We start from the raw sequence: 23,812 nt of genomic DNA, 5'->3' as shown, positions 1-23,812 counted from the left end.
TTTACTGTCTGGTCACCCTACAGCCATAGTGCCTCTGACTGCAAGCCATTAAGGCTGAGTGAGTGAACAGCCAAACAATGGAAAAACCATCACGGCGGATACTCTTAGATGGCCTGACTGGTTTTGCCCAGACAGTCAATCTCAGGCAAAGGAAGATTCAGCCCCGTCCATCTAACAAAAAGGCACTGGGCAGTGTGGTAACTGAGCTCAGGCATGCCTGGGGTGGGTCGTTCTGTAAAAAAAGAGTTTCCCTGAGAAGGGGAAAATAGAGTGGGGATCACTTTCTCTGGAAGGGAAACTGAGCCCAGTCTTTGTCTTTAGAGTTGTGGTGCTTGGAAAAAGAACATAAGGGCTTGTCTACTTTGAGAAATTTACTGGAGTAACTATATTGGTGGAATTATATTGCTATAGTAATAGGGGTATAGTTCCCCGGGTGGACACTCTTGTTGTGCAATAATAGGGCCTTTTCCCAGTTTGTCTTAAACCCCTTCCAGAGGGACATAAACTGAGATGGGAAACAGCACTGTTTTTGTGAAATAAAAGTATACACATGGGTTGTTTCCCCAGTAGAACTGTAGGACTGTAGGTATGTGGACACTATGGTGACTATACAGGCATAGCGATAGTTGTCACTATTACCAAGCAGTCCACACAAGAGATCCACTTTGGGGCACTACAGTGCAAATAAGTGATGGTCCACTTATAAACACCACCCTATGCTGGAAACCTACTGACCGCTATACTTACCTACATGCCTCCAGTTTCCATCCAGGACACATCACACGATCAATTGTCTACAGCCAAGCCCTAAGATAAAACCGAATTTGTTGTTTTTGTGGATACAGACTAACACAGCTACCCCTGATACTTGTCGGAAGACAGGATACTGGGCTAGATGGACCTTTGGTCTGACCCAGTATGGCCATTGTTATGTTCTTATGTCTTAATATTGATTGAATTGTGGTCAACATTATCAGTAATAAACCAAGCAAATGAGTCAAATGACTTTATGTTGCAGCATTATAAGCTTTGAAAAAAACATATAGAATCATCAAGGAATGTGAAATGGCTTTACATGAAGAACCTCTCCTACCTTCAAAATGGACAATTCTGCCGGCAGCTCAAAGTGCTGACAGAGAAACTGCCACTTGAGGAAGGATACAGAGTTGTGTCAAGTTGGCCAAGGACCACATGACAGGGAGTCCTATGGGAAGTGGCCTGAAGAAGTAAGTTGCTGATCAGAGCTAAATCAGCAGGTGTCCGTTATATGTCCCAAGACATTTTACACAAACCTCTGTGGCCTAACATGTCTTACACAATCTGGGATGGCACAAGATGTTTTGCACAAAGACCATGGAATTTTCCCAACACAGAAAGAAATTGCAAGAATTCCAGCCTCCAGATGGTAGTTGGATATTTCAAATCTTTCCCCCGTGCAGGGGGTCACTTTCTGATTCGTCCGCAGTAGCTTTGCCAAGAAGAATCCAAATCTTCACAGCCTGTATAAAACAGGCTGTTTGTGCCAAAGCCTCACTTCCTGAAGCTGAGAGAGACAGCGAGCGGGACTGCCATCACCTGGCTACAGAGAGTGCCCCTAGCCTGGTAACTGCTAAATTCTCTTCCCTTGTACTCACCCTATTAACTCCTCTTTTAAAGTTCTAGCTAGGGATATGACTGTGAGATCCAGAAAGAGAAGAAGAACACAGCTGTCATAACCCCTTGAGTGAATGAACTACTTGAGTGAAGTTTCTAACTATCTCGAGAAACCATTCTAGCCTGCCGTGGAGACCTGGAGAACGTGGCTTCTTCATGCCAGTTTCAACGGATAAGGAACAAAATTCCATGCATTGTGTTTACCCCCCAAAAAACCTTGGTTATTTTAAAGCTACTGAGGTAAAACCATCTGCAGGATAAATCCAGTTTTCTGAATTCCCTTTATCCAGAAATACTGCCTATCTGAATGCAGTGTGCCGCCTGTGTAGTGCTGTGTTAGTTAATCATCCACTCATGAACTAACCTTAGGGCTGCGGGAAATGTTATTTGGGAGGATTTCCAGAGTTAGAGATGAGGACAAGGAAAAAAGGGAAGAATTAGGGAGAAGGTGGGGAGGAGAGAATAGGCAGGGAGGGAGAGAAAAAGTCAATAGGCAAGAAAGAAACAGATGAAGGGGGTTAAGATAAAGACTGAAAGGAGAAGTGTTCAAGGAGTGAAAGGACACAGGGAGACAGGACAGGAGTTATGAGAAAGAGACCAGGGCAGGAGGGAGAGGAACAAAGAGAGGCAGAGGAGAGAAAAAGAGAAGGAAAGAAGGAGGAGAGGGGGAGTAACCACAGGAAACAGGAGCCTCTGTGTTGCTACTTGAGGGTGTCATGATACTAATAGGCCTAGGCTCCACAAGTGCGAGGAGAAATAGTGAGGGGTAGGGTCGGCTCACTCCCCTGGGATTGTCAGAGCTAGGAAATGCTCAAGCAGCACCAAGGAGGCTCCTGTCTCCTGCAGCTCCTCACCCTCTCTTTCCCTCTCTCATCTGTCTGTTCTTCCCCTTTTCTATCCTCTACTCTCTGCCTCCCTTTGTGCTCTGTCCATGCAACACCTTGGGGACTGCCATCACCACAGCATGCAGGGGCAACATGCAAATGAGCACCTCCCCTTCCTCTTCTGCTACCTCCGGCTTCTAGCACTAAATTCACTAGCACTTCTTATGTTTATCCAAATGCCTGATTATCCAAATTTTGAATATCCCCCAGTTGGATAAACCAGAGTGTGCTGTAATAGAATGTGTGATGTATGCATGTCTTTTACTAGCAAACTGAATCTTAGTTGTCTAGAAATTTTGGGTAGCTCAGTATGCGATCTTGAGTGTTAAAGTCCAGAAATATTTGTAGAAGGGAATGTCTCCTCCATAGACGAGAGCTGAGAGACACGCTGAGTGTTTCAGAGTTTAGCCTAGATATCATACAGAGTTTATCGCTGAGTGAAATCAACACTTCTTTCCCAAAAGCAGGAAGAAGCTTTGAATTGGTTGGTAAACTAATGATTGTTCCCACTATCTGAATATGTAGTTAACCTTGAATATTTAGTTCAAGTGGCCGAAGAGCAAAGAATAGAGAAATTCAAATTGTTTTAATCATTATCTGCATAAAGTGTGAAAATTAATTGAATTGTAATTCTTAATCTTTAGTAACGTGTCTGATTTTCTAAATTGTAACTTTAGAGCTGTTTGTTATAACTGTCACAGGCACTCCCATAATTCCACTGGGGAACACTTTTGATTAGCAATGGATAAGAATCTGCACTAAAGGATTCATAGTTTCTGTTGGTATCAAAGTTACCTGCCCAACAAAGTACAGAACTAGGGCAAAGTTTGTCTATGTAACACAACTGTGACAAGGCTTTGAACGAATTGATGTGATCTGTTACTTTTTAGTAAATTGTAACATCAAATCAGGAATTCATTGTTATAAATTTCATGAACATGAATAGACAACCATCTTTCTTCTGCTTTCTGCAGTTTCTAAATTGCTTTCAATTTTGCCTTGGCTAATAAAATATGTAAATGTGCGATAATTCTCCAGTCTCTACTTTGGCTAAGGAGAAAGAGATTACCACAAGAAACCTAATTTAAGACACTGGAAAATTAGTTACAAAACATGTCTGTAAAATGTATTTTGCCTCACACAACTGTATCTCTCTGAAATCCTTCTATGATTTCTATGGAGCTGTATAGATAACGGTCATTATTATTAAGAGATTACAGAACATATATTATAAATGTCATTTGGATTAAAATAATATTTCTAGAACTCAGCATATGCCCACGCTCTGTGACGCCTCTTTTTCTTGGTGTCTCCTCTCTCCAGTGACACTGAGTTCCCAGCTGACCTTCAGCCATGAAAATCCTTTATCTGCTCTTTGCTGTTTTCTTTCTGGTGCTTCAGGGCGGGCCAGGTAAGATATAAATGTAAGTGAGGGATGATGCAGAGGGTTCTCTGGGAGCCTAAGGTTGCCTAATGCTTTCCATTAGAAACAAGTTGCTGACTTTTTTCTTAGGAGCACTAGTACCTCTGCAGTTTACATGAAATTTGGCAGGGTAATTGTTCAGAGATCTGGGTTATGTCTTTGCTGCCCCCAAGGAAAAAAAATGTTTGACTGAATTATGCCCAGTGGGGGAAAAAATACATAGTGTTTTTCTCAGATCTTTCTGAGGCTTGCTGCTTAAACCAGTCCATATTATACCTGCACTGCACGTACTCTTCCTCTAACAGGCAATGGCTATCAGAATGGGATATAACTAAAGTGAGGGGGAGGGATAGCTCTGTGGTTTGAGCATTGGCCTCCTAAACCCAGGGTTGTTACTTCAATCCTTGAGGGGGCCATTTAGGGATCTGAGGCAAAAAAATTAGTCCTGCTAGTGAAGGTAGGGGACTGGATTTGATGACCTTTCAAGGTCCCTTCCAGCTCTATGAGAAAAGTGTGAGAGTGGCCACCAGCAAGAGTGGGTGGCCATACTTTGAGGCCACCAATAAATCTGTCCTGAGAACCACTGGTCTAGGTTGCCCAACAACCTTCAGTTCAAAATGTTCTAACCTAAATAGTCTACAAGCTTTGGGTGTGCACATTGGGGCTGGATTTTCAAAATAACAGGCCCTTCGAGTATAACCAAAACCTGACAACTGATCATGAAGACATTATTTCCAAGCTGATTTTTAGAAAAAAAACATCTGCACAGAGTCTCACAGACCGGTATACGTTGAAACTGGAAGGGACTTTTTCAATCCCTTCTCTTTCAAAAATGTGTAGTCATCCAACCTGGTGCTGAACCAGTTCAACCCTACTTCACCAAATTGCATTTGTGATACTGCCTGGCACATCACTGCTAGAGACAGAGGGAATCAAACCACAGCAGCAGCCACTCAGGGAACTTGGAGGTCTGAGCAGCTAAATGCTTTCCATCACTTAAAGGCCAAGGGAGGCAAAGGACACCATGCTGAGAGCTCCGGTTCTCAACTCTGCAGCCCAAGAGCTAGCGCCCCTCTTTAATTAACTTTCTCCATTCTCTTCTTAGTGGCAGCCACTAAAAAGGTCACAGCACTACACCCATTTCAATAGCACTAAAGCTGTGATACATTTTTGGATTTGAACTTTTGGGCTGACGTGGCCAGGCGTCAGTGAATGGGAAATGCCTGTCCTCTTGGAATCACCGCGCTTATTTACCCGGCTCTGCAGAATGATGACTGACTCTTTTTCTTTCTGCAGAATTCTCTGAGGCTCAGGATCCCTTCAAGCTCTGTACATACCGTGGGGGTACCTGCTCTTATAAGAGATGTCCCTTCAATTATAAAGTCATTGATATATGCACTGGACGCTTTTTGTGCTGTCGCGGGTAAGTTGAAGTTTCCACAAGGCAGACATTGTAGCATGAACAGAAATGCCTGTTCCCCTCCTTCCTACATCTGAGCTGTTGTTTAATGCTCTTGGAGGCTCAGCAGATGTGGCCCATCGGTAGGGGTCAAAGGAGGCTTCAAGAACATTTTGTGCTGCTCACATTCTAGGCCACCTGGGGGCAGGAGTGGCCTCAGCATGTATTAGAACAGTGGTTCACAAACTTTTGTACTGGAGACGGCTTTCATATAGCAAGCCTCTGAGTGTATAAATTAAACACAATTTTTTATATATTTAACACTATTATAACTGCTGAAGAAAAGGGGGGTTTGGGGTGGAGGTTGACAGCTCGCAACCCCCCAGGCAATAACCTCGTGACCCCTTGAGGGATCCCAACCCCCAATTTGAGAAATCCTGTATTAGAACATCCCATTGGCTTCTATTGCATACAACAGCCTTACCCAGGCTCCTGGACAGCCTGGAGCAACCCAGATTCTCTGCAGTGCTCAGTGCTACTGGGATTGCCCCCTTACACCTGACAGCTCCCAGCAACATCTCCAGCACTACCCCATCATTTGCAACAGGAACAGCATAGACCTATTATGGCAACCATGTGCTGCTCATGCTTTGAAAGAATTTTCCCCAAACCTCTTAATGGCACTTTTAAAGCCTCCATATGCTGCAAAAGCTTCATGTATACAAAGGGATTGGGGCCCAAATGTGCCATTGTCTACATTGCTTTTATATTTTAGAATCAGAAATCAAGCAGGAAAAACAAAAGTCTGGAGGAGAGTGTTCAGAGGCTGTGTCTACTGTGTATCAGTATGCAGGAGAAGTGAAGGTGAAAGTTAGAAATAAAACAATATCTATAACAAATGGGATACAGAGGAAAAAGCCATTAATCTAAATTGGAAGTAGTGAAGTGCAGTAATATGAAAAGGGAAGCTAAGGACAAGAGGGAAGAAACCATAGCTGACAGGTGTAAGGACAAGAAAGCATTGCATTAAAATATTAGGAAGAAACGAAATCTTTACAATGGTACGGATCCATTTCTAGATAGTGAAAAAATGTGAATAATGAGGCACAGACGGCAGAAGTGTTCACTAAATATTTCTGTTTTGTATGGGAAAAGAAGCAGGTTGTTGTACTGATATTACAAGAGGATGGTGACTTCTATCTAGTCCATTATTAACTAAGGAGGATGTTAGCATCTACTAGGGATAAACATTTTTAAATCAGCAGACCTAGATAACTTCTGTCACAGAATCCTCAAAGAGTTAGGTGAGCAGATCTTTGTTCCCCTAATCATTTTGGAGACATTTTGGAATGTTGGGGAAATTCCAGAAGATGGGAAGAGTGATACTAAAAGGCACAAAGACAGGCAAGATGACCCAGGAAACTGGAGGCCAGTGAGCTTGACATCAATCCCTGGAAAAATAATAAAAAAGATGACTTATTCAATAAAGAATTAAAGATTAGGAATATTGTTAATGCCAGTGAACAGGGTTTTTAGCATATTCAGTCTTGCTAAAAAAAACCTACTTTATGTTTAGATGACTTTGATATTAGTTGATAAAGATAACTGCCAGGATGTAATATAATTATATTATTGCAAAAAGCTTGGCTTGCACTGCACAAGATTCTGAGTAAAAAACTAGCACCATATAATCTCAGTAAAGCACACATTATAATATAATATAATATAATATAATATAATATAATATAATATAATATAATTAATAATATACTTGTCAATGGGGAATCATCATCTAATGTGGTGTCTCCAGTGATTTGATTAGTGTTTAAGTATATTTACAGGGAGAAAATACCAGATTCTCAAGGACTCTTTAATCTAGCAAAGAAGGCAGAACAAGAACCACTGGCTGAAAGCTGAAGCCAGACAAATCAAGTTAGAAATAAAATAATTTTTTTTACAGTGAGAGTGATTAACCATTGGGAGAAGCTACCAAGGAAATGACGTATTCTCCATCTCTTGGTGTCTTCAAATCAAGGATGGATGCTTTTGCGGAAGATAATCAAATACAAGTTGCTGGGCTCAATGTAGGGGTAACTGGGGGAAATTCTATGGCCTATGTCTTACAGGAGGTCAGACTAGATGATTTATTGGTCCCTTCTGGTGTTAAAAGCTATGACATTCTGGGAACAAAATGGCTGCTGTCTGCGGGGACTTGGTATTTATAAAGGTTTCAAACTGTAAAGCTACAGCATTATAGTAAAGAAAAGCCTAAGAGTTTGGAGGTTACTGACACCTCAGGGTGGGTGTAAGTTTGTGTGTGTGAAGGGAAGGTACAAAAGTTAATGTAAAGTATTTTCAAACTAGTTAACTCAAAACATTGTAACTGGACACGGGTCCTAGTCTTCACTCGGGGGGCCTTCCAGAAAGACCTAGTGTGAAGAATATTTGAGTGGAAACTGACAAATTCATTAAAATTGCAGTTGACCAGCACCGTGCAGCATTTCACTGAGCTTCCTTACAGTATATGTGGGTCCTGATGCTGCTAATATTAATGCATAGGAGGAGTTTTTGTTAAAATATAGTAGCTTGTGTATGAGAGATCACAGACCGGGGATGCTGTAGAACACATCAGTGTGCTAGGTGCTATCTTGCCCAACAGATTGGGGAATGAAGCAGACATCTCCAGAATGAAGCTCATGGGTCTCTACACACTGAAGGTCTAGGCTCTCTAGCTGGGGCTGTTACAGACTCCCATTCTCTGTAGATCAGGCACAGAGGGGACACGTAACACACATTGACCAGTGGGTGACACAGGCATATTATCAGAAGCACTCAGTCTTCTGTATAATTAAAACAGTACCAGTCCACAAAGGATTTAAAGCCATTTAAGAGCTCATGAATTCTTTCATCATTAAAGCAGCTCTGTACAGAAACTTAGCCCTTGATTTTCCCCCTTTTGAAAACCAAGGGAGGTAGTTGTAAAAATCTTGGTGACGTCAATGTGAACACTATTCAGAAGGTTTTTGAATGGTTTAAACATCAAGGTTCCTATGTAAAGTTAGATTGGCCACATTGTAAATCTCTACCCTTTTCTATTCATGATTTGACTGTTTCAACAATATCAGCCATAAACTATTCAGGACACCCAATCTGGACATATTAATGTTGCATCAAGTACAGTTCCCCAAGAAGCAACTGGGAGGGTGAGAGATTTTCCTACCTACTAAAACACAGAGACGCAGGTCAAGGGCAGGCGATGTGAAGCTGGGAGGCCCTTGGGCTGGCAGAGTGAGAGTCAGGGATGTAGGCTGGAGTGGCCATGCAGCTGCTCGGCATCTCTCCTGGTTGATTCACTGAGCGTGCACAGAGATCCACGCTATCATCAGGCTGGGTTGCTAATGTGCAACTGCCACCAGAATGGAGTCAGCTTTCATATAGAACTGGAATTTCCCTTCATTTTTTAAGAGTAACTTATTTATCACCTAAGTAATTATCCATCATTTTCGCTTCAGCTGTGCACAAGGTGTGTGTGATAGAACAACCGAACCTGGATGAGAGTTGTCCTTTTCTGCAGTATAGTTTGAATTGGCAGCCAGTTCACCTGCTTATATACATACGGGTATCTTTATTAAAACTCTGTAACAGAATGTCGCAGTGCGGAAAATGAATTCCCTGTGCTGGAGTTAACTAGGAACCCCTTCACTCATCATAGTGTTACTTGGGAATTCCTCCTGTGCCTTTTGATTTGAAATCAAACATCATATTATTCCTGTTCTATGGGAAATCATCACAAAATCTGATTCTCTTTTCTTTGTACAGGCGATTTTCTGACTGATTGTCTAGGCAGGATCTCTGGGAATCCGGCAGAGAGCCATTTGTTTCTAAATTCATCAGATCCTGCTTCAATGGAACCCCTGAAGTGCAATTCATTTGGACTGAAAAGAACCTCATGAGCTGGAGCAATTCCAGAAGGGAGCCCTTGTATCTCCCCTATAAGATTCGTTACTCTCCTTTTAACAAAAAACATTTGGTTTGAAATAATCTTGCTGATGTGTAGATGGGAGGCAAGGGGGCTGTTTCTATCATTTGTCATCCTTAGAAATCCATCTTGTTTCATTTTTTAAAATTTAAAATAAAATAAAATACCCTGAAAACTGCCCTATCACCTGGCTGTTTATAGACCACGGTCCAAACATCTCTGTAGATTTCAGTGAGCTCCTCTGTGTAGATTTTTAATTTTTACAACTTGAAGAAATCCTTTCAGTTTGTGGTGTCAGAGGAGCTGGGTTCAGTCACAGATTGACCATACGGTGTGTAACACCCATTGCGGAGCTGCATGGCATCTAGACCCCCTCCCTATGTGCCAAAACTCATCATCCAAACTGAGGGCCACAGAGGAAATCAGGCCAGTCTGGATTCTGGTGTAAGGCCTGATTCTCCTTCCTGTTACACAGACTGCTGTAAATCAATGGTAACTCCACGGAAGCCACCATCATAGTTACAATGGCATAAAACTGGCATAACTGAGATCAGAATCAAGCACACTTTTGTGCACAAAAGGATGATACGAAATTTGCTAAAGGAAAAGTTTTTGATTATTTCAATGGAACATGAGCCCCCCAAATTCATTTCTCATCCCATCCCGATGGTTCCCTGAAACAACAATTTACCATTGTACCACACATCAGAAATTTCAGGCAGATTTTTTTAATCCACTTGATGTGAAAAAATCTACATTTGAAATTTTTTATCATAGCCTTAATTAGGCAGAGCTTATCATCTTTCCATCATTGTATTCATTGTAGTGTCACTAAAGTCCAGCAGGTTGCACTGTGAGACAGCAGATTCCTACTTGAAGGATGATGCTAAATTAGAAGGAGCATCTTTCTGCCGCTGCTGTCCTGGAGTGGTTGAGAGCCAGGAATGCCAGTTTAAGATACTTTTGAAATTACAGTAATCATGTATGATGAGCCCTTGATATCTCCCTTCCCCTGCTGTGCAGAGCTTTTTAATTCTCACATCCTCTAAGGGTGTCTTTATACTGGGGCTTGATGTGGCTCGGGTAGATGTACCCACACTAGTTCTGCTTCAGCTAGTGATCTAAAAATACTGGTGGAACTGGCCATTTTTAGAGTGTTAGGCAGAGTTTGATTGCTGGGGAGGTGGGGTCAGACTCCAGAGGGTGCTCTGAGGCTGTGGACATGTCAGGTTGAAATTGTCTTCTTCTGTAGGTTTCATCTGACATGTCTCTTGCTGGCTTGAGAACTTTAGAGCAACATCCATAAATTCTACCCTGCGCTAAACACACTGGGTGCATTATCTAGGAAGCTTTCTTGTGTGAGTTTGTTCTAGCCTCTCCCAAGGGCCTGCCAAGATGCAGATTGTTGTAGTCAATGAGTGATTGTTATTATGCAGCACCAGGGAACTTTTTGTTCAAACCATACCTTCAATGGTTATTATTATGGTTGTGCTTAGAGGCCTTTAGATTAGAGCCCCTTTCCGCTAAGCACTGCACATATTCCTAGGAAAATATTGTGCCTGAGCCAACCAGATTGCAATCAGAAGAGACAAGACAGATGAAGTATTATTAACCCCATTTAACAGGTGAGGAACAGAGGGCCAGAGAGACAAAAGGGCCAGATTTGTAAAGTTATTTAGACATCTCAAGTGCATAGATTTTTGAAAGTTCATTGGACACATGGCTGCATTTTTAGGTACCTAAATACCTTTACAAATCTGTCCCCAAATGACGTGACCAAGGTCACAGATGGATTCTATGGCAGAGCAAGGAACTAACCCCTGACTTTCTCAGTGTCCTCTAGAGACTGAACTATAAACCATCCTGGGAGTCTGTTACTAGAGTGATGCTGGAAATTACTATGTGAGAATTAAATTCTACCCTGGTAGATCAAAGCATAAAAGAAAAGAGTCTGGATGGAGGGAATAATGGAACACTGGACAGGAGCAGGACGTGGGTTTGAAGACAACAATCCTTGCCAGACACACCTGACTGCTCTGTGTGATAGAATAATAAAATGAGTGGCTCAGTGGCTCGTCATTGATGTAACATGTTGGGATTTCAGCACAGCACTTAGGACAGCATTGTGTGAAATCTTACGCTAAAGGGCCAAATGCTGCTCAACTCACACACTCAGGTTTTCCTGGCACAGTGGCAAATATCTGGGACAGGCCCACAACTGAGGCTCATGCAAGATGGGATAGGATACGATTTTCTGGGATATCAGGTGACCCACAGAAATAGCTGAAACATTTCCCTTGTGTAAACTTGTTTTGCTCTCTTCATTAAAAGTTATGCACCTGAGTCTCTTCTCCCTTATGACAGTTTCACACCAGAGTAATGATCATAGAATATCAGGGTTGGAAGGGACCTCAGGAGGTCATCTAGTCCTACCCCCTGCTCAAAGCAGGACCAATCCCGCACTAAATCCCCAAATGGCCCCCTCAAGGATTGAACTCACAACCCTGGGTTTAACAGGCCAATGCTCAAACCACTGAGCTATCTCTCCCCAATGATGATGTCTTCAGTGGAATCATTCCGGGTTTATGCCAGTCAGGAAAACAGGGAGCAAATTCAGGCCTTAGATCTTAAAGAAACTTTGCCTAAATCCTTCTATTCTCCTCAATGTGGCCTCCTTTTTGGAGAATCTCTCAGAGCTCCCTGGGGTTCAATTTGCACAGCAAAATATTTAGAGGTTTTGTGCTGTACCTTAAATTCTGCAAGGGAAGCAGATGGATCTATCCATGACAAGGAGTCCTGGGGGTAGGGTGTTACAGAGCAGTGGGGAGAGTCTAGGTACCTTGCAGCACTGAGTGGAAGGCTAAACACTGTATGGTCAGGCTGTGACTGAACCCAGCTCTGATAACCACACAAACCACAGGGATTTGTAACAGGAGTAAGGCAGAGGTAAAGATCTGCCAGATGAGCTCATTGAATCATACAGATATGTACTGAGCATGGTCTATAAACACCCATATGTGGCATTAACAAAGAAGAGGGACTTTTGAAGAGTATTTTATTTCATTTCTAATCTTAAAAAGATTAAAGAAATGGATTTCTAAGGAGACAAACGATAGAAACAGCCCCCACCCTCCACCTCCTCCACTCATAACAACACAAGTGTACATATTTCAGCAATGTGATCTTACAACAACTTCCTTTTATTAAAAGGAGCATAACAAATCTTCTATGATTGGTAGAAGAAGGGCCCCCATCAGGACTTTCTCCAACTCATGAGGTTCTCTGCAGCCCAAACAAGTCAGTGCTTCTGACTTCCATTGAGGCAGAACTCAGAGATTTGAGAAGTGAAGGGATGACTCCCAGATTCCCAGGCATCCTGCCAGAACATTCAGTCACACTGAAAGAAAAGAAACACTGAGATTTTTTGTGGACATCCGTAAGAACAGGGATAATAAAACATTTGATTACAAATGAAAGGCACAGCAGGAATTGCCCAATCACTGACTAGTGAGTGCAGATATTCCGGGTTAACTTCAGAGCAGGGGATTCATTTTCCCAATTGCAATGTTCTGCTACAGAGTTTTAATGGGGATAATCATATGTATCTAAACAGGTACCTGCCTACTGTTTCACCAGGTAAATACCAGACATCTAAACATGGATCTCCCTTCCCATCACCCATCTCTGTGTAGCAGGAAAGGCAGTTTCACTCTATTTTTTAATGTAATTCCTATTAACAGCCTGCAACGTTAAAATTCACATCACAAAAAAATAAATCTAGCTGTGGCATAATGCCAGAAAGAACCATGGCTAATTAAATGTGAGAGCTGGTCTAAATACAATACAAAATTGTCATTTAAATTTTATCCATTTTCTTTATGGAGATTCATAGATTCCCAGGACAGAAAGGACCATTGGGATGATCGAGTCTGACCATCTGTGTAACACATGCCATAGAACTTCCCCAAAAGATTTCCTAGAGCAGATCTTTTAGAAAAACACCCAAACTTGATATAATAATGATCAGTGATGAAGAATCCCACCTCAACTTCTAGTAAATTGTTCCAAAGGTTAATTCCCCTCACTGTTCAAAAATTACATCTTATTTCCTGTATGAATTTGTCTTGGTTCAACTTCCAGCAATTGGATGGTGGTATAAAATTCTCTGCTAGATTGAAGAGCCCATTATTAAATATTTGTTGCCCACGTAGATACTTATTGATTGTCATAAAGTCAACGCTTAATCTTCTCTTTTTTAAGCTAAATAGATTGAATTCTTTGAGTCTATCAGTATAAGGCATGTTTTCTAGTCCTTTAATTATTCTTGTGGTTCTTCTGTGCACCCTCTCCAATCTATCGACATCTTCTTGAACTGTGGAAACCATAATGGGACATGCTATTCCTGCATCAGTCACACCAGCGCCAAAGACAGAGGAAAAATAACTTCTCTTCTTCTACATGAGATATTTATGCAACCCAAGACTGAATTAGATCTTTTGGCCACAGAATCATATTGGTAACTCATGTTCAGTTTATCATCAACCACAACCCCCAAAATCTTTTTCAGAGTCACTGCTTCTCAGGATAGAATCCCCTATTTTGTAAGTATGGCCCACATTCTTTGTTTCTAGATATATACATTTAAATTTTGACGTATTAATATGCATATATTTTGCTTGCACCCAGTTGACTAAGCAGTCCTGATCAATCTGAAGCACTGAACTGTCCTTTTCATTATTTACCACTCTCCCTATTTTTGTGTCACCTCCAAACTTTAGAAGTGATTTTGTTTTCTTCCATGTCATTGATCAAAATGTGAAATAGCATAGGGCCAAGAACCGATCCCTATGAGATCCCACTGGAAACACAACCATTCAATGACAATTCCTTGTTTACAACAACATTTTCAGACCTATCAGTTAGCCAGTTTTTCATCCATTTAAGTCTAAGTATATTGCATCAAAACTATTAACTCAATCAACCCAACTTGTTATGTCATCAAAAAAAGCTATCAAGTTTGTTTGACAGGATCTTTTTTCCATAAATCCATGTTGCTTTGCAATAATTATATTATCTTCCTTTCATTCTGTATTAAACGAGTCCCTTATCATCTGGTCCATTATCTTGCCCAAGATTGATGTCAGGCTGAAAGGCCAGTAATTACCCAAGTTCTCCCATTGAAGCTTTTTAAAAAATGACACATTAGCATTCTTCCTGTCTTCTGGAACTGTCCCAGTGCTGCAAGACTTATTGAAAACAATTGTGGTGGTGCTGGAGAGGTTGCTGCAGGCTGTTAGGTTTAAAGGGGCAATCCCTGTAGCAGTGAGCACTAGTCAGATAGTGGACTGCTCCACGCTGTGAGATAGTGGACTGCTCCACGCTGTGAAGTATCCCATAGCCAGCCTGGATAAAGCATCTGCTATGGAAAAACAGCCACTGGGATGGTTATAATATATGCTGAGACCACTCCAGCCTCAAGCAACCCAGAATCTAGGCAGCACAAAATTTGCTAAAAGCCTCCTTTCCTGCCTTTTTCCTGAGCTGGGTCATGTGTGCTGAGCCGGCAAGAGTATTAAACAAAAGCTTGGATATAAGAAGAAAAGGAACAGATATTTCTGTGGAATACTGAACTTACCTGAAACAGCAAATATCCTTTTAATTTAAATTTAATTTAAATAACACTCCAAATTTAAGAAAATTGGGGGGACATAGCAGAGTGTAACAGCTACTTTCAAGGCATGGACATTACGTTTGTTGCTCTGAGCCCAGGAGCATTCTGTACAAAGAAAGTCTTAATTAGCATTCAGCTGGGCAGGGTAAAAAAGAGCTGATATTTTTTTAAACTGGAGGTAGATGTATTTTCACAAAACTATCCCCAAACCACAGATAGGAGCCCAAACCTTAAACTGATACATTGTCATTTCTGCCCCTACTGTCCCATTGCCAGGCATTTCCAAGGGTGATAATGGCATTTCCAAGGGTGAATTCAAGCATAGAGATGTGGCAAATTCTTTCCGAGAGACAATAGGGGGCTAAGACACTGAAATGAGGGTTTGCCATTTTACAGATTGGGTCCTATTCCCAGCTGTGTAACCTCTCAGTGGGGCATGAGAGGCCTGGCTTTATATTTTGGATTCTGAACAGCACAGAATTATTAATGCTAGTCAGCAGAATAAGTTATATTTCAATTTATGGTCTCCGGGCTCCCAGATGAGTGTACTTTCCCCGGGGAGAAAGAGTATTTTGAAAGCAGTTCACCAGACTTCATTTGTCTGTGTCTCATCTGGATGTTCAGTTCTGTGTGGTTTGTGATAGGAAGAGCATGTGCAATGCAGATAGAAAGTTGGGTTTAAGCACCAAGCCATAGCAATATACAGTGACAAGAACACGGATGGGTAATGGTGATTTTAGACTGGTCCTAATTGAGTCAAATCCAATGGATTTTTATGGGGGCAGCAAGGGTACCTGTCTGACCACAGGGCTATTCCCCTGCTATATTTCATATCTCATTTGCAAAGAACAGGGGCTCTACAGCTCATAAGGAAAATAGGTCACACTGGTTTGTGCAAAATGTCTTGAGACACATGCTGATCCCCTTCTGGTTTAGTTCTGATTATCAGTCTCCCTCTGCAGGCCTTTTGTGCAAGCCTCTTCCTGGAGTCCTCACCATGGTGTGGCCCTTGGCCAGCTTGGCTCAACTCCATATCCTTCCCCAGATGGCAGTTTCTTTGTCAGCACATTAAGCTGTCTACAGAAATGTCTATTTTGAAGTCTGGAGATATTTGTTCAACTCTTTTTCCATTCCTTAATTATTCTGTTCCTGTTTCATAGGTCATCATGCTACAAGTAATTTGATGCAATTGCTTGGTTCACCACAAATAATATTGTTAACATTTACTGGACTATAAGACAAAATAGCTGTCCCCTCTGTACCCATACCTGGTTATTCTCTACACTTTGTTTGATAGTTAGGAGGATGACTACATATGTTATGAGATCTCTGTGGAACTGGCAGTCAGACAGAAGATCAAGCCAAGTGTCAGACAGGCCTAATAATATTTCAGTGGGATTCACTTTACAGATTTTCACTTTTCATTGGCTTCACAACATAACAACTGGGTGTATCAGCTTCTTTATTATAAAGCAATGCAGTGTTATACCTTTGTTCATGACTAGTTAGGTGCACACACACGTATGCACACACTAACACATACACACACATAAGGTTTCTATTTAAAATATTTGATTTTCTCCAAAATGATTGCAATACTTTTTCCAGTGAAAGCATTGTGTCAATTAAACTTCCTTAAATGGATGGCTCTGTTGCCGAATGCTCAAGATAAATTTTAATTTTCTGTGTAGTTTCTAAAATAATCGGTTATACTGCCATATCAAGTCACAGCTTGATCTACAATAGCTCTATTATGAACTTCTAGGCATAAAGCATATAATATAGAAGAAACTGATAAAAGATGAAGTTACTTCAGAACTTAGTAAGAGACTGTGGTCAGCTTAGCTGGGGACTGTTGCTGTTACTCAATTTAACTCTTCTGTGAACCACAGACTCAGCATCTACTATCTGACATGTTTTAATGGTTTAAGCCTAAAATATGCCAGGGATTATGCCCCATGCCTGGATGTTTATGACATTGTTATTAATAATAAATTCCATATTTTCTGTGTCATCAATGCTGCTGACATGTCCTTGCCAGGAGGATATTACACTCTCGAGTGAAATTCTGGCCCCACGGAAGTCAATGGGAGTTTTGTCATTGACTTCAGTGGGGCCAGGATTACATCCTGATCACCTAAACCAATTAAACATCATTGGCCTGGTCCAAAACTGACTGAAGTGAATGGAAAGAGTCTCGATGAATGCGGTGGGCTTTCAATGAGGCCCTGTGTTTCAAAGAGGAATTCAGGAAATAGCTCCCTCTGGAAGTGGCTTAGCATACAACTGTTTATGTATATGGGTTTTATTTCTCTTCTCTATTGATAAATATTCGATGTGTATATAAAGTTATTTTCCTATTTTTATGCAGCCACCTCCTTACAGAGAGGTTTTAAATCCTGGTAAAAACTCAAAATATCCTTCATCATTAGGGGGATACTGTGAGCCATGAATATCTGTGTGTGGGGAGGGTGGCGTTATGTGGTGTATAGGAATTGGGTAGTATCCCTTTAAAGAGTTGGGAGCACTCTAATGCAGTGGTTCTCAAACGTTAGCAAACTGAGGACCCCCATTTTGAGTTAAAAATGTTCAGGGACCCACAAGCCCCCTCGCTGAGCCCTTGCTCTGCCCCCTTCCCCGAGGTCCCCCCCCCGCCCTGCTCTTCTCTGAGGCCCTGCCCCCTGCTCACTCCATCACCCCCTTCCTCCATTGCTCTCTCTCCCCCACCCTCACTCACTTTCACCAGGCTGGGGAGGGGGGTTGGGGTGCAGGAGGAGATGTGGGGTGCAGGCTCTGGGCTCTGAGAGGAAGTTTGGATGCAGAAGGTAGTGCGGGGTGTGGGCTCTGGGAGGGAATTTGGGTGCAAGCTCTCAGAGGGAGTTTGGGTGCGGGGTGTGGGGTCTGGGCTGTGGCGGATCCCAAAAGCGACCGGCACATCCCTCTGGCAGCTGTCTTGGTGAGGCAGGAGGGGCAGGAGGCAGTGGGTCTCTGCATGCTGCCCCACCCTCATGCATCACCCCCGCTGCTTCTATTGGATGCAGTTCCCAGCCAATGGGAGCTGAGGAATCGGCACTTGGGATGGGGGCAGCGCGCGGAGACTCCCTGCCTCTCTAGGGGTCGCAGGGATGTGCCGGCTGCTTGCCTTAGCCCCAGTGGGCTGCCAGACTCTTAGTCTGCAGGAGGTGCTGGGAGGGACGGGGAGGAGTTGATCAGTGGGGCCCGCGGATCCCCTGGGGTCCCCTTAGGGACCCCAGTCTGAGAAATGCTGCTCTAGTGGGCTTCTGTGACTCCTACTGCTGTAGCCATCAGAACCGTGCTGGAGTTCAGCAGAGGCTGAAGGAACTGGGTATGTTTAGTTTGGAAATGAGGAGATTAAGGGGGTACATGATAGCAGTCTTCAAATACTTGAAAGACCTCCATAAAATAAGATGGAGAAATAAATGTTCTTTCTTGCCACAGAGAGCAGGACAAGAGGGAATGCGTTCAAACTACAGCAGAGCAGATTTAGATTAAATCTCAGGAAAAACTTCCTAACTGTGAGAACAGTAGGACAATGGAACAAACTGCTCGTGGAATATCCTTCACTGGAGTTTTTCAAAAGGAGGCTGGATCGCCATCTGTATTGGATGGCTTAGACACAACAAATCCTGCATCTTTGCAGGGGGTTAGACTAGATGACCCTGGCAGTTTCTTCTGACCCTATGCTTCTATGATTCTATGGTTCTCAGGGCCGGCTCCAGCTTTTTTGCCGCCCCAAGCGGTGGGAAAAAAAAGAAGTGACGATTGAGCTGCCGCCGAAATGCTGCTGACAAGTGAAGAGAGGGAGTGTAGGACCCGCTGCTGAATTGCCGCCGAACACCCGGACGTGCCACCCCAGCAACGGACGGACTGCTGCCCCTTTCTATTGCCCGCCCCAGGCACCTGCTTCCTTCGCTGGTGCCTGGAGCCGGCCCTGATGGTTCTATACCAAATTAAAACATTTCACAAAGCAAAGAAATAACACGTCAGAAACGAATACTCATTGCAGAGCTTCTGATGTTTGCAAACCCCTCCCAAAGCTGATGCCTTTCTGTCGCAAATACATTGAATTGCTAAGCAGCCATAACACAGACCTGAGTTTTAATGAGATATGGCAGCCAAACAAACCAATGTGATTTTGACACAGCAGATGAGCAAAATTTCCAAACAGCTTCTGTTGTCTCCTTGCCTTTGCAACACAGCAGGGCATGCAGGTCAACATTTCCACATGCCTGTTCCCACCCAGATCTCCAGACCATGTCCAGCCACTGAAAATCGACCTTCAATGAGACCAAGTGTTGGGATTTCACTTCTCTGGGGAGATTAATATAATACTGCCTCCCAATGGGGGGAAGTGGGGGTATTATGGGGTACACCAGCCCTTTAACATGAGGCTACTCCATTGCATGAATTCTGAAGTAAATAAAGGGATGAGAATTGGGAGTAGCAGCTGCTGGGAGAGAGGAAGTGGTCCCAGGGAGGGATAGTTGAATATCTTGGGGGAAACCAGGCTATTTCTTTAAGGTCCGAGGACCAGGAGCCTTGTGATCTCTCTGTCAATCGCCAAACCTATCAAGACACACTCTGGGGAGGGGTGAAGAAAGAGGGAGGAGGTGTTTACCAGTGGATTGGAGGAAAAGGGGTGCCCCAGTGTCTCCTTTCCAGGCTGTAGAAGAAGGACAGACCCCCCCTCCCAGTCCCACTCCCTTGGAAATATGGGGGGGGAGGGGGCTTTTGCTCTGAACTGGGGTATGTAAAGGGCCTGCTGAGAAAGAATGGAAGAGAACGGCTCAGTGATAGTAAACTTCTCATGGAGAAAGAGGGGAAATCTGGCCACTGGGAGGGATGATCTGAAGCTTAGGGGTGGGGTTGAAATGTTGTTGGCTCCTAGCCCTGGTGACAAAGTATCCCTTACTAGTTGTGTCAGTTCACTACCTAGATGAGCAGGAAGTAATGGGCTCTAAAGGGCTCATCCTAACAACAGGTCAGTGGCTCACTGCACCAAGTTGTGTCACTGCAGGCTCATGCAATAATATGCTGGGACACGGATGGTCTGAGGCTAATGGGATCCACTCTGCTTGGACAGGCTGGAATTTTCTAGGCTTACTCCCAGAGACCCGACGGCAGCACAAGAAACAGACCAGGCACAATGAGTAGATACAGGGCCAGACCCTGCCACGCTCCCTCACACGGAGTACTTCTTGTGCTGCGAGTTGTGCCATTAAAATCAGTGGGACTAAGTGGAGTAAGAAGCTAATTAGAATAGGCCTAGCAGAGTCTAGCCCTTAAAAACTAGCAAGTCTCCTTCACTAGGTGTAAAATTGGCCCTTAGCAGAGATACCACTGCTGTACCCCATTTATCCAACCTGGGCCTCCAGTGAGCACACGTTTGAAACTCCATGGTGCTGAATATGAGGGAGGGGGACTGGTAATGAAGATTGAGCTGGACCCCAAAACATGATTTCTATCTAGGATTCCTGAGATGGAAGGTGGGAATGTCAGGGGGAGCAGACATTTTCAGCACATGTAACCCACACACCTCCTGGGTGCGGTGCTGTGGCACTGAGACCACTTACAGAGAGATTAATGAGTCTGCTCTACAGCCTTAGCTAAGGGCCAAGTGGCTTTTAGCTCATGCCATAGAGGCTCATGCACTAAACTCCAGAAGCCCTAGGTTTGATCCCCCACACCGACAACTGGGGTCTGTTGATGTTACACACACTCCCTACAGACACAAGACCTGTGACTACAAGCCATTGAGTATGAGTCAGTGCAACAGCCAAACAACAGAGAAACCATCATGGGGGATATTCTTATGTGGCCTGGCTGGTTTTGCCCAGACGGCCAATCTCAGGCAAAAGCAAGCGCTGGCACCTGGGCTGTTTAACAACAAAGCACTGAGCAGTGTGGTAGTTGGGCTCAGGCATGCACCGGGAGGGTCGGCCTTTTAAAAAAAAAAAGAGTTTCTCTGAGAAGGGGAAAACAGCCTGGGAATCACTTTCTCTGGAAGACAAACTTAGTCCGGGCTGGATCCCTAGAGCTCTGGTGCTGGCAAAAATAATATAAGGGCTTGTCTACACTGAGAAACATAGTGGAATAATCAAATAGGTATAGAGTAACAGAGGGGTAGCCGTGTTAGTCTGAATCTGTAAAAAGCAACAGAGGGTCCTGTGGCACCTTTAAGACTAACAGAAGTATTGGAGCATAAGCTTTCATGGGTGAATGCCCACTTCATCAGACGCAAGTAATGGAAATTTCCAGAGGCAGGTATAAATCAGTATGGAGATAACGAGGTTAGTTCAATCAGGGAGGGTGAGGTGCTCTGATAGCAATTGAGGTGTGAACACCAAGGGAGGAGAAACTGCTTCTGTAGTTGGATAGCCATTCACAGTCTTTGTTTAAGCCTTTGTTAATGGCACAAGCAGCGTCCTTGGGCTTTCATAGAATCATAGAATCATAGAATATCAGAGTTGGAAGGGACCTCAAGAGGTCATCTAGTCCAACCCCCTGCTCAAAGCAGGACCAATTCCCAGCTAAATCATCCCAGCCAGGGCTTTGTCAAGCCGGGCCTTAAAAACCTCCAAGGAAGGAGACTCCACCACCTCCCTAGGTAACGCATTCCAGTGTTTCACCACCCTCCTAGTGAAATAGTTTTTCCTGATATCCAACCTGGACTTCCCCCACCGCAACTTGAGACCATTGCTCCTTGTTCTGTCATCTGCCACCACTGAGAACAGCCGAGCTCCATCCTCTTTGGAACCCCCCTTCAGGTAGTTGAAGGCTGCTATCAAATCCCCCCTCATTCTTCTCTTCTGGAGACTAAACAATCCCAGTTCTCTCAGCCTCTCCTCATAAGTCATATGCTCCAGACCCCTAATCATTTTTGTTGCCCTCTGCTGGACTCTTTCCAATTTTTCCACAGCTTGACTCATCAACAGTTTGTGTCTATACTTTTAACTGTTATTGTTAATGATGGTGGTTAGTGATGGCAAAAATAATGGGAAAAAATCACAGCTTGGTCCTGGCAAAAGCTGTTAAATGTATCATGTTAGATCTACAGTAACCTCCATAAATTCATGGCTCACATGATTGTCTTGTTATAAATGTTATTTTTAGGCTTTACAAGGATGTTATACCTTCCTTTAATTGCTTGGATGCAAAAGATTGCAGGGGAGAAATCCTATATATAAAAAAGTTGATAAAATTGTATAAAACTGATACACTCAGATGCACACAAAATCCCCTCTTGCAAGTAACATTCCAGGGGGAGCTATTTGCTGGAATTTCAATCTGTACTAAGGACCTCTCCAAACTGTTGTCAATGCATGGTCGTTCCATTGACTACAAGGATTTGGACAGGCCGTAGATGTTTGCCAGGTGTAAAGAATGATATTGTTACTTCCACAAGGAAGCAATGGCCTGCTAATTTCATTTCTTTAACATACACTAGTGCTGTTTATAATATTCAGTATTATTAATTGCAGCAGACGTACTTTAAATATCACTTCGATCAAAACAAGAGTTCTGCAACTCAGTATATCACCAGCACCCTAAATATGGGGATTGTCTAGCTCCTCTTTTTGTGTGTGTGTTTTTTGTCTCTAATGATGCTGAAATCCTGAATGGCACTGTGCTGCAAAGATGCTTTACTTTCTCCTGGCTGTTTTTGTGCACCGGATTGCTGCAGGTAAGAAGTACATAAAATCCAGGGATAGGATAGAGGGATATTTTTGAGGCTAGGGTTAGGTTGCTTAATTCTTTCTATTATAATATTTTTTTCCAGCTCTTTTTTCTGAAGCGTTTTAAAGCTTTCATGGATTGCAGTGGAAATGTAATATTTGGTAGGCAAACAGCCCTGAAGCCAGGGAGGTTCTTTTCTGCTTCCATGGAAGGCCATTCAGATTTGGTTAAATTATAAATGATCGAAAAGCCCATTTCACAGATGTGTTTTCCTCAGTAGAGCTTGATACGGCATGTTGCTACAAACAAACAAACAAACAAACAAACCAAAACCAAAACCAACCCAAACATTCTCTGTTCACTGCATGGCACAGAGAACTTTAAACACTTTAAATATGGCAAATTTCTAAGTAACTGAAAACAGGGGCATATAAAAGAATGTGTCGACCAATCTCAAATTAAAGTGTCACTATCAGCGGCAGCACCTATAATGTCTAACTAATTTTAACAAAGGGAAGAAAGCATGTGGTTTATATTCTACAAAGTGATACATTCGGAACCAATAGGAAGTGAAAATCTGTAAGGTGAACTCAATTAAAATGTAATATGGGCTAAACAACCACAATGCCTGATTAATTTTAACATTATTATTACTAATAAGTATAAGTATTAATTATTACTATATGTAAACACACAAGTCAAGCATACAATTTTAAAAATCAAATGTAGAGATTATCAAGCTACTGGTACAGAGTCATGAAGAGCAATTTGTTTTATATATTGATTTAATTGTGGCCAACTTTATCAGTAATACACAAGGCAAATGAGTCAAATGACTTTATATTGCAGCATTGTAAGTTATGAAAAAAACATACAGAATCATCAAGAAATGTGAAAGGATTTATGCAAAGTATCTCTCCTTCAGAGTGGGTATTTCTGCTGGCAGCTCAAAGTGCTGACAGAGAAACTGCCACTTGAGGAAGGTCTCAGAGTTGTGTCAAGTTGGCCAAGGACCACACCGCAGGGAGGCCTGTGGAAAGTGGCCTGCAGAAGTAAGTTGCTGATCAGAGCTAAACCAGCAGGTGTTCGTTATATGTCCTAAGAT

The 23,812-nt window shown here is 42.8% G+C and overlaps 1 long non-coding RNA gene across 1 annotated transcript; it reads left to right on the top strand.

Annotated features, from left to right (window-relative positions):
- The first annotated feature begins 1,442 nt into the window (after nt 1-1,442).
- On the top strand, nt 1,443-9,504 carry LOC112058904 (uncharacterized). The gene is made up of 4 exons (XR_002888077.3): nt 1,443-1,602; nt 3,861-3,948; nt 5,257-5,383; nt 9,179-9,504. It is a non-coding gene; the product is annotated as an uncharacterized LOC112058904 (long non-coding RNA).
- Nucleotides 9,505-23,812: the final 14,308 nt, after the last annotated feature.

This window comes from Chrysemys picta, chromosome 3 (genome assembly GCF_011386835.1).
Source record: "Chrysemys picta bellii isolate R12L10 chromosome 3, ASM1138683v2, whole genome shotgun sequence".
Taxonomy (NCBI): Eukaryota; Metazoa; Chordata; order Testudines; family Emydidae; genus Chrysemys; species Chrysemys picta.
This window is presented reverse-complemented; position numbering and strand designations above follow the sequence as displayed.